At 36.8% G+C, this 12,527-nt stretch overlaps 1 protein-coding gene across 1 annotated transcript in view; it reads left to right on the top strand.

The window, feature by feature from the left end:
* Positions 1 to 12,527, top strand: part of LOC131430412 (BUB3-interacting and GLEBS motif-containing protein ZNF207) — a 56,592-nt gene that overhangs the window by 33,306 nt on the left and 10,759 nt on the right. The gene's annotated exons all lie outside the window — the stretch shown is intronic.

Raw genomic sequence — 12,527 nt, 5'->3', positions numbered from 1 at the left:
TTGGTACTATTGACGTTTCCCCCGTTCACAACATTAAGTAACAAAAAGAGAAATAGTTTCATCACTTCCGGAACAGTTCAGTTTCCACGAAACAAGTTTGACAAGTTCGAGTCAAATCAGTGAGTTTTTTGACAAGTTTTTTTTTTGGTTTCGATTATAGAGGGGGTCCTTCGGGTCATTCGCCTCTTCGAAGCCGAAAAACTTTCTTATCCTATGTGCGAGGTTGGGAATCGAACCCAGGTGGACTGCGTGAGAGGCATCGATTTACCCATTACGCTACACCCGTCCCCATTTTTTACAAGTTTGCATTTGCGCAATTCTATGCTTATACAAAAAAGTTGTTTTGCAATAAATAAAGGAAATCATGTGAGTTAGTTTTTATTAGCACATTTATTATCCTTGAAATCCTACTGCCTTTTTTGCACCAGTAATAGCTTCTTGAACCTACGGCATAGAACCAGTATTCAACGGGGTAGTATTCATTTTCGAAGCTTTGTCCATAGAGCCATTTTTTTTTCAATGTAAGAAAAAAAAAGTAGTCACTGCACTCACAATCGGTACTTGAAAAAGGGTACGGTGACATTCGGCGAAAAGAGCCTTCAGTCGATGTTCACTTGCTACAGTTTCTGAACTAACTACTGAATCTGAACCCGACCCATATTTGCCCAAAAGTGAAAATTACAGACACACTCAATATTTGGGATTAAAAAACAGGGTAAGGTGGGATTAACAAGCTACGGGGTAAAAAGGTATTTTAATCTCACATTTGAAAAAATTGAAATAACATTCAACCGATTGTTGTCGGTAAGCACATTCTTTGTTATTAACTTTTGTTCTACATATATATTCTAACCTTTTTTTACATCATCTTGAACATTTTGAGCGAAATGTGGCAGAATATTTTTGAAGTTTTACGGCAGTGTAAAACTGTGGTGGTCAAACATGGAAGAGTCAGGCAAGTGTTTTTATTTATTTATTTGTTTTTTTTTTTATCGTTGAAAACACGAATATGTATTTGAATTTTCGCCTTTTTAAACCAAGCAATAGGTGGGGTAAAGTAATCACTTGTCCTAATGCAAGCAGAACGAAAATGATTGTTTTAAACATTATGTCTTGCAAATGCAAATGGAAATTACTGAAACCAGTGAAAATTGAAAATGGTGCCAAAGTCATCGTCATCTCTATAACAAAAAATATGACCGTGTTTGTGGTCTTTTACGAGAACAGGAGAACAATTCCTGAAGAGATTAGCAAGTCATCACAATTCGCATTCTCTGATTCAGATGAAACTTTGCACACGTTTTCAGAATGACAAACCATTCATTTTGCACGGTTGGGGAGACCGATTCAACTCAAGACTGATTTTTGACAAGGGTGTATGTGTTTTTGCAAATTTCTTCAAATCGTGATAACTTGAAATCTGTAAATTGTACAAAAATGGTGTCCAAGAAGAAGTTGTTTAAAATCGATATACATTGTAAACAAAAGTTGAATGCTTTTTCAAGAATTAGACAACCTGCCGAAACTAAAACTAAAATAAAAAAAAAACGCCTAATATTTTTTCAAACAATTTAATTTCAAACCTTACCTTAAAATCCACATCTTGGTGCAAAATTAGTTAGCTCGACAATGGCTTCCGGATACTTCTCCATCGAAAAAAAAAACCACTTCCTATTGGTTCTCTGAATTTTAACGTGCTCGTACGAGTTCCGATGATGGTGAACGTTCTGGTCGTAAATGGAAATTGCGTGCGATAGCTGAGGCCGTAAAGATATCAAAATGCAATGTGTTTATAATTATGGATAAACATTTGACCATGACAAAGCACTTTTCAAAGTGGGAGACGAATCTACTCACAGATTTTTTGCGTGGATATGTGACAATGGATGAAACATGTATCCATCACTTCACTCCGGCATCAAAACGATCATCATCTGACTAATCTGCAGCCAGTGAATCACGTCAAAAGCACAGTCCAAACAGTCAGCTGTGAAGGTTATGACTTCAGTATTTTGTGATGAACATCGACTATCTTGAGAAAAAAAACAATCAATTGCGAATACTACATAGCGTTGCTGGTTCGTATGAATGCAGAATTTAAGATTAATTATGTAGATCTAGCCTCCAGTGATTACTGGCTATTCGCTGATCTAACAAAATTTTCGCCAGTAAGAAATTCAAATTCAAATTAAAAACCCAATGGCTGAATGTAAAACCTATTCTGAGGCAAAAGACAAATCCAGCGTTGGAATGATTGTATTGCTCTTGACGAAGATTACAAATCAATCGATTCGCCTGAAGTATGCGCAGTACGAAAACATCATGTCAATTTACGTCTCGACAGATGCACATAAAAGGAGCATAAAAAACTGTCTGAATTTACAAAGAAAAAGATGTCAAAATATGTAATCTATTTCACTGCCAATTTAGCTGAAATTGACGTCAAAGTAGACAGAAAGTTCAGTTTTGAATATTAATTGATGTGATATCAAGTCTTTACTTAAAAAGATACAGCGTACTGTGATTTACGTCAGATGTAATTTCATTTTTTTTTTAAAGGGTGTGAGATGATATGCCGTCCTATTGAAAGCAAAACTCCCCAGGATTGATGTTTTCGATATTTTGGAAGAAATAATCCATCCTAATTTCTAAAGAAAAAACCACCGATGATCAGAATGAATTCCGCAATAGTGCACTTTTCTGGGTGTAATGGTGTCTTGAAAACTTTGTGCGAATTGCTCTTGCTCTGAAAATGGCAATTTTGTTTGTTCAGAAAAAGCGGATCATATGCAATGTTGCACGAATATCAAAAATGCAACGAGAACGCCAATGATCATCGTTCGCTTCCATTCGCCTTTGTTCGGTAATCGCTCTGATATTCGGACTTGTCCGTATATTCGGGTGCGAACGAAGTCGACGCTGCTTCGTTGCTTGCACGAAGATCTATTCGTTGCAGTTGTTATTCGCATTGAACATACCCCCGAACATAATCGGGTACGAGTCGGTTTCGTGCTTGGAAGAAAAATTATTCTCGAGTCCGGTACGGGTAGAAGTTTTTTTTTTAATTTTTGATCGGGTTTGGGCTGGGATCGGGTTGAAGAAATTTCTTACCCAACCAGGTCTAACCTAACCTGTCGACAAATTCGGGATTTCCGAAACACTCTCATTAACAGCAGTGATTGTGGCACACGTAATTTTCTGTGCGTTCTACGAATTGAAGTATTGTTCCAAAAAATAAATTTTCACAATTTGAAAGAATGGCAGTTATCTCTATCGGAAGATGTGACACACAAAAAGCACTTCACAGTACAAAAAAATCGATGAAAACCGTTACACACTATAATAGCTCGCTTTTTTAATCGTCTTCTTTGAAGCGAAACCAGAAGAATAAAAATGAGCATCGAAAATGACTGAACCTTCTCAATGACCAATACAGTGAAAAGAAAATTATCGCAATTGTTGCTCGTTGCGCTTATCTGTTTAGAGAGCGAGATCAAAGTTGGCCTTGGCTTTGTTGTTACGGTTTCCAGCTAGAATGGTAACGCAGAAGACAGAAAAAAATCGTTTGCGAGACTACTTTGATGTGCAGTTCAATAAACCGGTTCAAGTATTGAACGTCGTTTGACGCTGACCAATTTAGTAATAGGTATCACGTGCTCAAACTGTTTTAGAAGTTTCGAATGTTTCAGAAGTATTTTCTGCACTGAACAAGAACGCTTTTGTTTTTGCTTTTGTTAAATAATTTGTCATATAGAATACCGACGAATGCTTTGAAATGCCAAACTTCACTTATAGAAAATGTGTGCTGGTTCTAAATCAACTGTCAAACCCGATTTAGCAATCTTCCTTCTTCTCTGTTTCCTCTTTCGAAAAGGTTTATGTGAGTTCGAGGGAGTTCGGTTGTCATGATTCATGTGACTGAATTGTATTTACACTCATCATTAAACTCATGCTTTGTAATACGATTTGTTGGTAAAAGTTCCAAATTCAAACTACGCTGTAAAATATGGTTGACGTTGCTTTCGTATTGTACCTGTCACAAAAAAGATTCTGTGTTCTGCGAATTCAAGAAACTCGCTTCAAAAAAGTTTTTTTCAACCTCCTATTTGGCAGTATTAAAAGAAACGATTTTGCTTAGTGTGTATTCAAGGCTGTTATTCTTACAGTCACCTCATTCACTTCGAAATATATTCCACTGCAATGCTTTAAACGACATGCGCTGCTGACAGAATCCTTCGATAACTGTGAGAATTAGGCCCCTAGTTGTTTTTCATTTTTGCTAGTCAAAGTATAGTGCAATGTATTTAGTCACCCCACTAATCTAGTCTGTAAGTTTTTTTTCTGTGTTTTATTTTAGTGTGTAGCTAACTGTCACTAACCGTCTGTGTTCTGTAGTAGCCTAATAATTGATCCCAAATACGAACTGCATGAACCATCAAATGTGTGCCTAACCGTGTGATATTGAATTTACTTACCTCTTCCCTCACCCCTCTACTAAACTGGTTACAGCAACATACGGCCAGAACTTGTATACGATGTATTTTTCTCCTTTATGTTTGGTAACTTTCAGCAAAATTGCAACTGCGAACTCCTCATAAAAAAAAAGTTCTAACAATAAAATCGACAAAAATCAAATACCACAGCCGAAACTAGGTATAACTCCCTTTCTTTTACTATACTGTATGAGTGTTTTAGTGAACTAGTATCCCACCTCGTTAGCTATTTTCGACACCTTCAGCATCTTTGGTCCATCGCATCTCCTGCAAATACATATTTATGTTGGGTTCGGTTGGAATGAGTGATATAAGACCAGATATAATGAATTGGACCAAGTTAAGTTAGTCATAACTAATAAAACCAAACATACACAAACCTACAAACACACATACTCACACACACTCACTCACACAAACACATACATTTGCCCCAAAGCAAGGTTAGTTGCCGATATCATTTCAACCTTACTTTCACGGTGTGCTCAACGTAAGTTGCTTTTATATTTATTATTACACTTATTCATTTAGTTTGACTATCTATTGAACTTTTGTATACAGTTTTTAGTTTTCAATCAGTGTAATGTAATCTTCTCTACTGTGTCTACTATGGTAAGCGCTAGTCGGTCTCTCGATGATCTAATCGGGTGCAATCGACACGACGTTGGTTGAGGGATTTGTTTTTTTTTATATCGGTCGAATGGTTTTGGTTCTGTACTATTAAGGTCTAATATAATGAACGAATTGATGCTTCCCGAAACTGTGTGCCGGACGATGATAGTCAACTAGCAAGAACGAACCGGAATAATGTACGAAGGAATTAAGGAATTAGGAATTGGGTTGCAAGGTAAGGAAATGAATACTTTTTTACAACTGAAACTGTGAATGGCATATCATCCAGAAGTCTTTCAGGATACAAAATTATTCAAAAATCACGAGATATCATGAGACTCCCAACTCCAGCGATTTTCGTAGACTGAACTGACGACGAACTAACAATAAAATCTCACTTATCATTACCCAGCAAAGGATAGGAAGAAAAAGTAGATTGAAAATTTAGTCATGACTTAGTGGTGCTTACATACGGCGAAGGACCAGAGAGGCGAGACTGAAAATTCAACTATATCGAACAGGTAGTTTAAAAATGTAAGGAGTTCTGTTCAGACGGGTTATCTTCTGACTTGTGTGTTCTATCTTATCCAGAGTAATTCAATTAGTGGAACGATTCCTCATATTGGAGATAATTACGGACATAAGCTTTGTATTTGGTAAATTTTGTCACAATTTCGTTCATCGATTATTTTTTAATTTGTCTTTCATTGGGTTCAGACAAAAAAGTTGTTTTTCTATTATTTCACACATTGCATTTAATTTGCCATGTATCGAAAGGTTATGTTGCAACAAAAAAAAAACAATTCGATTGATTCTTGGTATTGGAACAGAATAATTATGAACTTATGATTACCAACCGTAACTAAGGTCTTACGTTTTATTTTACGACGTACAACAAATTTCATTTAAGAGCATCGTGATCCCACAAGACATCAACTTAAAAGTGTTACTTTTTACTAGAAAACCAAAACGTGCATTTTTCATGTTCAATTTATACAGAATGAGGAAAATATATTAACTACAGTTTCCTTTTTAGATAACGCCGATAGACCTTTCAAATGACTCCTTCCATCAAGGTTTCCTTGGCCACTTTCCACGCCAGGCTAGTTTGCCTTGAACTGCATTTTGCTGACAACTGTTATTCTAGTGTTCTTCAGGTTCCGCTTGACGATGGCCTAGTATTTTTTTTTATTGAGCTCCCAGCTCTGACGTGTTGGGAGGTTTCACTTAACACCTGAACGTTGCTGCTCCCGGAATTCTACTTCATGGTCTTTTTCCGCATTGACAAAAGGCCAAATCCCACCAAAACAGAATGGACACAGAACATAATGTGTAACATAACACATGGATCAATAAGTCCCGAGACTAACAATAGAAACAACATTTTTTTTGCAAAATTTTTTTTTATTCATCAACATAATCACCTTTTAGGGTGATACAATGGTTCCAACGTTTTTCCAATTTTTCAATACCATGTTTATAAAAAAAAATATCTTTCGCTTCAAAATAAGCTTCAGTTGCAGCGATGACCTTCTCATTTGAGCCAAATCTTTTTCCCTGGAGCATTTTTTTAAGATCCGCAAGTAGTCACTGGGGCTAAATCTGGCGAGTATGGGGGTGGGGAAGCAGATCAAAGTCCAATTCGTTCAATTTCACCATTGTTTTCATCGACTTGTGGCAGGGTGCATTGTCTTGATGAAAAAGGATTTTTTTCTCTGCATGTGCGGTCGTTTTTTTGCGATTTCCTCCTTCAAACGCACCAGTAAGTCAATATAATAATCACTGTTGATCGATTTACCTTTTTCGAGGTAGTCAATGAAAATCACGCCATGCGTATCCCAAAAAACTGACGCCATGACTTTGCCAGCTGACTGCCGCTTCGACTCTGGAGTGTAACATTTTTCAATCCATTGTTTCGCTTGCACGGTGTTTTTACCCATTAAAAAACAATGTTTTATAAAAACACGAAACTCGGTTTTTTCCATTTTTTAAACAAACAACAAAACGACTTTACTCCAACCTCGATAACTCAGCTGTTTCTGGTCGGATCGACTTAAAATTCTGACCCGTTTCAAGCAAAGGTTAGTACTCTAGAAAGATGTGGTTACTACGGTTTACTACGAGCGCCATCTCTGCTTTAGTCTCGGGACTTATTGATCCATGTGTTACGTTTGTTTCAGGAGCTTTTGCGCATAAACTTCCTAGTCCTGGTCACGATGTAAATGTCGTTCTTCAAGCCACAGGAACAGATGTCCAACCAAACGAGATTTTTCTTTGCGAATTTTGACAGCTTTGAGGTGTTTAAAAATCTCTCTCTAATATGCCTAGGAAGCTAATTGAAATCTCTTTTGACGTAGGTTTCATCATCCTGTACCACGCAAAAGTAAACTTTTGTCGCCTTCTTCATATACAGCTTCCACGGCTCGAATGCACTGCTATAGACGACACTCCCAACTTTCTGGTGACATCTCGAACGAAGAGGTTAGAAAACCCTTGCAACAGCTTCTCATTTTAGTCAACAATCTTGCTTTCGATTTGCACTCGACCCATTTTTTCTGGTTGTCGACAAGCGTTATCGAAGGTGTCGTTGTAGTTCGAATTTACACAATGTGCGAGCAAAATTTTGATGCGCTACACACACCCATCGTTAAAATGAGAATTGCGAGAGGTTTATTTTACGCGCCCTGATAAACAATACGTCAATATGTGGCTGACAATTTTTTTCTGTAAAGCTCTTTACCTCTCTAAAGAAAATAAAAGAGGTGAAAATTTTTATGAAATAAATTTTCAAACTTACCTTTCTTTGTGGGATCGTATAATCGGTCGTTTATAACGCAGTTGCTTGTTAAACCTCAGTATTGTTCTAAACTTCCAATCGATCAGTCCTTTATAGGAACGATTTTTGCGTACGCAAAGCACTTCGAACTATGACTTTTCCATTTGGGATGCTTAAAATAAATCCATTTTTGCATCGCCAGTAACAATTCAATGCGAAACTGATAAGTTTTCGTGTCTTTGAAGCGAAATTTCATAAGTGTCTCCAAGGTTTTCCAATCTGTCTTTCACTCAACTCATGTGGCACACTTTTTTGGACTTTTCCTATAGCTTTTAAACGGTTCAAAAACATTTAACATTGCTGCCATACACTTTTAACTAGAAGTGTCATACACATCCCAATATTGGTTGCAATTTGGCGTCTTTAAACTACTTTGATGGTCTTCAATGTTCTTCATTTCTCATATCAAAATCGTTATCTTTGAACCGTGTAAACCATCTTTGCGTGTTGCCTCTGATAGAGCATGATCACTTTAAGCTTTCCGCAAGTCATCATTTTCTGGTAAAAAAATCGACATTTTTAATACGATGAATAAATTTGATGTTGTTTGTTCCATGACTTGATGTATATTAAATGTGTACGGCAGGGGTCATACCAACCAAACAAACAATTAATTAAGGCTCGTTCACACCAAATGTTCATTATTGACACATTTGTATCTTGACGCTCACTTCATACCAACGGTATACTTGATATGTCCAAATTTGAGGCTTTCATCAAGTATTACTTCCTATGAAATTTTGCCTACTAAAACTGGATGAATTTCAAAACTAACTGCTGTCAAAATATTTCAGGTCTGACAATTAGGAGCGCTACAGTGGAATAAACAGTTTGTCCAGATTAGAGCTAAAAAAAGTCATTTGTCTTGACTCAAATGACGAGAAATAAATGTCACTCTCAGCTCCACTTGCAGATTATGAGAACGAGTTCCATGTCAAAATTGTCTTCTTTCATTCTTTTACCCCTTCAGTCGTTTTCGGTTTTTAGTGAAAATCGTATACTTTACAGCTTCGAGAATCGATAATCACAGAAAACAATTCACAATGATTTATACATGTTCGTGCTCGAATCTGTAGTAGTTTTAGTTTCCAAAAAGGTTCTGGAGTGTAATAATATCTCTTTATAACCAAACGTCACAGATTTTCAATATATCGATGATATAATGGAAATTGAACTTCGACTGATTCACCCTGCAGACGGTAGCTTGGTTTCGTCTTGTCATAAGGGAACGAGTGACGTTGTCATTGAAACTCTCTTTTGTTTCAATGAGAGACGATAATGCTTCGTCTCTCTTCGTTTGTTTTAGATGCGATCATTTACGAATGAGACAGTAAAAAAATCGAATATGAGACTGTTGGATTGGATTTGACCATTTAAGGCTCTGGTCCAGATATTAAATGGCTTATGCTTTGCATGTATGGAGAGGAGAGAATACTGTTTTGGATCAACCTCTGGAGAATCGCTTTAAAACAAAATAGACTCCATTTGATTGCACTATATTAATAGTGGAATTAAATGGAATTTATTTTCCTTTAAAGCGATTCATTCCACTAACCATTCGAAAGCAAGTTATTTTTGACTCTGAGGAATACTTTTTCGCAAAATTTCACTCCTCTAAATGTTTATTAGGTCTCTATGGATGTTGACGAGAACAATTACTAATCCGGTGACGAATTTTTAATGAAATTTTCAATGACGAATATCTTAGGACTAAAGGAATGAAGAAATATCGAATAGCAAGGTTTAATCACAGAGAAACAGACATTCAAGTAGTGATTTCAGCGGTTGTTTGGCTAAGTTATCACCAATTAGCAATTTGCCGCAGCCATCGCCTACGGGCTCCTGCGTTCGAGCTTGCATACAATAGTATTTCATGCGTGCGAAATCGTACGCAACGGGGATTTTTAACGAATTTAAACTTGTATGCTTTACCAGTATTGAAAAAAAATCAAAATTTCGGAAATCGCGATTGAAGTTTTTCACAAGTGATCTTTTGACATCGCGATTCTCACTGAAACTGATTTCACATGGCAAAAAAATAAGTTGTGAAAAGTTCACTAGCGAACATTCTGCTCGATGATATTTAAGCAAAAGTTCGCACATTGAATATATCTGATATGATTCTCGAACAGAAGGTTTTTGAGAAATGAATTGTCATAGCCGTTGTATCTCAACCCTTTTCAGAATACATGATGTTTTTTTCATCCGATCTACGAAAACTGAACCTTTCTGAAAATTTTCAGTGTGCGTAGGGATGTTGATGAGTAAATCAATAGTGGTAATGTATTTAAAATTTATTCGGCACTACCGTGGTGGTTGAGTAATTTCATTAATAAAAGCAACAAGTGTTTGTTATTAATAATATTAGAATTACAATAAAAACACATACCTTATGATCAAAAAAGAACCGGAATTTTCATTTTAAAATTCCCGCGCTTGTCCAATCGATATACTTTTATTCTCTCAACGTTGGCAACACTTTTATACACATTCTGTCCAATTTTGACACATATCGTACGATTAGTTTTTGTTTGGCGTCTATACAAAGAAGTTGAACAATTTTCGTGTGGCGATTTTTATAATGGATGAAAATTTAGAACAACGTGCGTGCATCAAATTTTGTGTTGCAAATGGATTTAAGTGTTCCGAAACGTTGAAAATGTTAGAAAAGGCCTTTGGTGAATCGTGTCTAGGAAAAACACAGGCATACGAGTGGTATAAACACTTCAAAGGTGGTCGTACAAGCTTGGATCATGATGAGATCCCTGGCCGCCCAACAACATCTGTTACTGAAGAAAACATTGAATCGGCTAAGCAAATCGTGTTGCAAAATCGTTCTGTACCGATTAGAGAGATTGCTGTGTTGTTGGACATCTATTATGGATCAGCCGAACACATTTTAACTGATGTTTTGGGTTTGAAACGCGTCGCTTCTCGGCTGGTGCCAGAAAAGCTGAATTTCACGATAATGCGCCGGCTCACACAGCGTTGGTTGTGTCGCATTTTTTGGCCAAAACACTCAACCAATATCATCAACCAAGCACCGTACTCTCCAGATATGGCTCCGTGTGACTTTTTCCTCTTCCCCAGACTCAAATTGCCATTGCGGGGAACGCGTTTTGAGACCATAGAGACCATAAAAGAGAATTCGCTGCGTAACTAAAGGCCATACCTTCGGCGGCCTATAAAACTTGTATGGAAAATTGGATCAAGAGTGGGCATGCATGTATTGCCGCAGGAGGAGAGTACTTTGAAGGCGATAATAAAGAAATTTATCAAAAATTGAAATTTTGCGTTTTTGCCTTTCTCATATGGAAAGGTTATGCCCGGATGGCCGAGTGTCATATACCATTCGAATCAGTTCGTCGAGTACGCAAAATGTCTAACGTTTTTTTTGCACTAAATTTTCTCGGAGATGGCTGAACCGATTTTCACAAACTTAGATTCAAATGAAAGATCTTGTGGTCCCATACAAAATTCCTGAATATTATTTGGATCCGACTTCCGGTCCGGTATTATAGGGTAAAATGTGCAAAAAATTGTGAAAATAAGTGCACTAACTTTTCCCAGAGATGGCTGAACCGCTTTTCACAAACTTAGATTCAAATGAAAGGTCTTGAGGTCCCATAAAAAATTCCTGAATATTATTTGGATCCGACTTCCGGTTCAGGAGTTATGGGGTAAAATGCGCAAAAAAAAAGAAAATTTTCTCATAGATGGCGCGACCGATTTCCACAAACTTTGGTTCAAATGAAAGGTCCTGTGGTCCCATACGTAATTCCTGAATTTCATGCGGATCCGACTTCCGGATCCGAAAATATAGGGTCAAGTGGGTTAAAAATTTTATGCCATCACTGAAAATGGGATAAATACCTTAAAAAATTTTCTAAATCGACCTCAAATATTTTCCAATTGATAATTTTTATCAGTAGACCGTCAAACAAACCGATTTCAGTTATTCTTTTAAGAATCGCAAAAAATTATTTTGAAGAATACCACAGTATTATAGATCATAGTATGATTGATATGAGAAAGGCATCATTACACCACTAGGTGGATTAAAACAGGTTTTTAATAAAATTCCGGTTCTTTTTTGATCATAAGGTACAAACAATCACACTCATGTTATGCAACTGATAAAAAAATATTAGCAAATTTAGCTTAAATAACGTACGAAGAAGTCACAGGAGCGCAGATTATCGCTATGCCAATTCAAACCCTGCGCCTACTGTATATTCGAGACATGCTGACAATGCTGCGCTCCTGTTACTTCTATGAATCTAATTCATGCTAAATAGCGTTTTTATTGTGCTTAATATAAATAGTACGTGAGTGCAAATCAACCCGCTGGAATTAAAACAGCATTTCGTCGCAATAATCACTGTTTGGAGTGTGGAAAAAGTATTGTTTTTTTCAAACACAGTTTTTTTCAAAAATATTTTTGATACTAGCTTGGATGTCTGTAGTCTGTGGTTTTATGGTAAACTAGTTTTTCAGTGATCACGAATCAAGTGGAAAGAGAAGCTTCAGAACTCACGCACACAGTTTCCGGGAGCATCATCGACACGAGGAACATATCTGCAACG

This window comes from Malaya genurostris, chromosome 2 (genome assembly GCF_030247185.1).
Source record: "Malaya genurostris strain Urasoe2022 chromosome 2, Malgen_1.1, whole genome shotgun sequence".
Lineage (NCBI taxonomy): Eukaryota > Metazoa > Arthropoda > Insecta > Diptera > Culicidae > Malaya > Malaya genurostris.
This window is presented reverse-complemented; position numbering and strand designations above follow the sequence as displayed.